Below are 4,330 nucleotides of genomic sequence, written 5' to 3' on the forward strand. Positions count from 1 at the left end.
TCTGCTCTGGCTGTGGTGTCTTTGTTACTGACTGACAACATCAGCATGGGTTTTGTTTTGAAAGGGCTCTGTGGGCTCCTTCATTTTCCCTTACCCAGGCCAGGGACTGGCTCTGTACTGCTCCCAAGCAGTGTGTACAGTCCTGATAGAACAGGTGAGTAGAGCACTAACTCATTTTTACTGTCTCCTTTCTCCAAGGATTGTTCCCTTTCTTTAGCAGCACCACAGCACAGGCTTGGTCACTGCCATGGTTGTTGTCAGGGAGGTGATGTTTGTCTCAGAAAATTGCTGTGGCCAGTTGCTAACAGGTAAGTTGTCTTTCCCTTTTTCTTGCCATCTTGTGCCCCTGTCATTGATGTCTGTTATATGCAAAGATGGAGATTTTTCAGCCTTTGTGTGTAACTACTGACTTGTTAGTGCACTCCTGGAGTCAGAAGCCTGCCTGTGCTTTCTCCAAAACTGTGACTCTGCTGAAGTGTCTGGCCAGTCCTTCCTCTCTGAGGACACAGGCACCTGTTTTCTTGTCTGCTTTCTTGTATGCCTGGGTGGCTACAATTTTTTGGGTGAAGGCAGTAGCTGAGCTGTCTGTTCAGCCCCTGTTGACTTCAGAGCATTCAGGGAACGAGCATCCCTCTTGTCCCTGTTATTCTGTGTAGGAACATGAAATTTTCAGAGAGGAGATACTAATAACATCTGAATGAGTAATGCTGCTGAAGGGAGGGCTTGGAAAAGCTCAAGGCTTAATCAGGTTTTTGGGACTCAACGCACAGTGCACACAAGGAGCAGCATTGTGCTGTGAGAGTAAAGGATGAGCTTCTGCAAGAGGCTGGCGCTGTTCATGTTGTACAGTCATGGTCAAAGTGGAGATGGCACTTCCCACACAGCAGTTTGCAGTCAGTGTGAGTTGACAGACTCATCTGCTCAGGGTGACATTGTTCTCCTCCCTTGCTGTGGACAGCCTGGCAAAGCCATCACAGCTTTGGGAGCTGGAATGTGTCTGTGCCCAGCTCCCAGGGATGAGCCATCCTGGCTAGAGCTGGCAATGGCAAACCATGGCTTGGCTTAATTCTCTGCTTGCAGGGTGGGTGTGCTGAGAAGCAGGTTTTCGTTTTACCTTCTAAGCTAAAATAGATTTAACAGAACAAATTTATTGAGAGGCCATACCAGCCAGACCATTTATTATAGTTGGGGCCTGTTTTGAATAAAGGTGCTAGCTCTGCTGGGGTTGCTGCAGCACTTGAGGAAGTGCTGAGGGAGAAGGTCAGAGAACCCTTTTATAGGCTGCAAATGGTTTCAAGGGTTTTAGGTTGGAAATTGGAGGTGGGTTATTGGCAATACCCAAGGCAAGGGCTGCAGAGGGGCAGTTAATTAGGCAGCCACATTTGGGTGCAGCTCTGGACATGCAGAGCCTTAAGCCAGAGTCAAGCTATGAACTTCAGGGTTACATGTGATCAGCATGTGGGGCAAAGGGGATGAGCACACACATGCCCTTTGCTTTTCCTGGTTGTGGTTAACTTTGTAAGCATAAAAGTGCAGGACAAGCTTTGAAGGGCATTTCAGCAGATTAAAGAAAACCTTGGAAGAGAATCAGTACCATGCAGACAACTAGCTCCAGTCCCAAGGGTCTGGCTGCCAGTTCCCAAAATAAGCTCTGAAAAGGAGTGTGAGAGCTTTCCTCTCCCTCCTCCTGTTACCAGCAGAGCAAGCTCAAGGGGAAAGAGCAGGATTAGAAAGTGGGATTTGCTGGCTCATGACAGCAGCAGTGTGCCTGCTCTGTTTGCTGGTATGGTAGAAGGCAAGGCTGTTGCTTTGGCATGTTGGGTTAGGAAAAGGAGGTGAAGGAAGTGCTGTGGTGTGGCCAGATGCTTCTGTTCAAGGGCGCAGGGAAGATTTGGTACAAAATAACTTCATGTAGCTCTCCCATGGAGGAAACCAAGCTGGCCTGTGTTGCACTGCGATATCATTAAAACTCCAGGAAGGAAAAATGCCTCCCTCTTTATTCTTTTATAACAACTTTGTGAGCCAGGGTCATTCCAGTACTCTTTGGACAAGGCTGTGACAGTGATGAACTGTATGAGGCAGGCTGTGCAGACCTGCTCTGAGGGGAAGGAAGGCTGGTGTGTTAGTTACTGCTCCTTGGGATGTGCTTTAGGAGATGCAGGCTGATCTTTCATATCAAGGCTGAGTTGACATTGTATCTCTCCTGTCTGCTCAGAAGGTTTTATTCCAACACATTCTTGGCACTCCATAGCAGAACTACCAATATTTCTATTAATTTTCTTAAGCTTGCTTCCGTAACAGGAGGCAGCAATCTGCTCTCTAGAGCTCCTTCCATCCCCTTTCTCCATGGATCTAAAACCAAAAATTTTCCAGGAGTTTCAAAAGGAGTTTGCTGGTGGCAAGTTCAATCTCCTTCCTGTTTTGAAAAGCTCTTTTTGAGAAGCTGAAAATGCTTCAGGTGAGTTGTTTTCTGCTGTGCTGTTCTCTGGTCTGAGTGCCAGTCAGGCACAGCATCTCCAAAGCTGTTCAAGGTGCTGGCTCTGGCCATGCTGCTCCTGGGGTGGCTGCTCCTTCTCTTGCTAGGGGCAGGGAACATGGTATTTCTTGTTTCCTGATTTTGTGACCTTTTCCAATCAGGCATGCGATTAAACATCAGTGTTCCCAGTCTGAAAGCTCACAGGTGTCAGCACTTCTTGCTCTTGTGAACACAGTGCTCGTGGTGCTGCATGAGGGGGCACATCAGGCTTCACTGGGGATCCAGCACTCTCCAGTCACACAAGTGCCTCAGGGTTTGGCACAGACCAGCCTCAGCATGGGATGTGCATCAGCTCAGCATGGGAGGAGAGGACTTGGTGTTAAAAGTGCACGAGGGTTGAACCCTGGAAGCTTTTGATGTGACAAAGACAAGGGCTGCCCTGTGCAGCCCACAGGGAGAATGGCTCACTGCTGTCGTTTCAGCATGAGGCTGACCCTGCAGTCCAGCCAGAGGGAAAAACTGATTTTTTATTTTCCTCTGTATGGGGAACATAGTTGTTTATTTGCTAAAAAAATCTGCTCCAGGGTTCACTGTGTCAGCCTGCAGACAGCTTTGCTGGTGTTGCCATCTATTTTTTTTAATGTAAATGAAGACAAGATGCTGACACAAAGGCTGCTGACTTTGGGAGGTCTGGGAAACCCAGCTTTTCCTGGGGCTCTGTCTCATGCCAGGGTTTACTGTGCTCTGGCAGAGGTTTGCTTGCCTTTGGTCATGAACCTTCCTAAGGTACCACTTGTCCTTTGCCCCTGAGCTGCCATTCCTTCCCCTCTGCCCTTCTTGTCTCTGTTTTCTTAGGAGACAAGTGTTTTCCATGCTTGACATCTTGCCCTCCCATCAGCTCCCCCCCCAGGCCAAGTAGCTTTCTTTGCCAAGTTCCCTTTGGATAGTGCATATCATGCAATCTATCCAAACTCTTAATTGATCTCTTAGGAATTGTTTTTCATCTAAATTCCTGGAATGTTTCCACCCACTGAAGAGTTTCCTCCAGAGAGAAGGGAAATGAATCCTGTGCCACTCCCCTGCAGGAGTGGTGGCCATGGGAAGGCTTTTGTTTGGCTTGTGCCTGTTGGGAGATAGATGTGGGCTCTGCAGTGTTTGCTCAGTTGTGGCAGTTCTGCTAAATAAGGCAGAGCAGCAGGGAGGTGAGTGGCAGCTCCGCATCAGGGACTTGAGGCATAAGGAAGATGAAATGAGTTGATGAAGGTTGCAGGTTGGCTCTGGTGCTGCTAATGGCTCTGGCCAGGGAGCAGGCTGTCCTCTCTGTGCCCTGCTGCAGCAGCTGTCACAGGGTTTGGAGTGTGAGTGGCTGGGGAGCCCTTAGAAACAAGTGACTTGTCCTGAAATGTGCATGGAGGAGAGAGCAGGAGGGGACCTTGAGGCTGGTCTTTGGCCCAGCCCCACTCTCTGGGCAGGGGGGACAGTTCTGTGGGGCACTCTGACAGCACCAACCCTGGCTCTGCATGGACCAGGAGCTCTTACAGCATCTGGGCACTGCCTGGGAGCTGAGAGCATCAAAGCCACTCCCCAGCCTGATCTGCAGCCACAGCTGGGGTCAAAATGTAGGATTTAATCAGCAGTTACTCCTGGCCACAGTGCAGATGCTTCCTGTTGGAATTGGGTTTAGTTCAGGACCAAGATCACATTTTAATGGGCTTCTAAAAGCATGGGAATCAGGTGCTGAAGCAGGCTGAGTTTGCCTGATACTGCTTATCCTCCAGCAGCTCCACACTGTTTAATCTGGGGTGTGGGAAGCACTTTGGAGTGGTCACCAATGACACCCTCAGACACACTCTG

The sequence above is a fragment of the Molothrus aeneus genome, chromosome 12, assembly GCF_037042795.1.
Source record: "Molothrus aeneus isolate 106 chromosome 12, BPBGC_Maene_1.0, whole genome shotgun sequence".
Lineage (NCBI taxonomy): Eukaryota > Metazoa > Chordata > Aves > Passeriformes > Icteridae > Molothrus > Molothrus aeneus.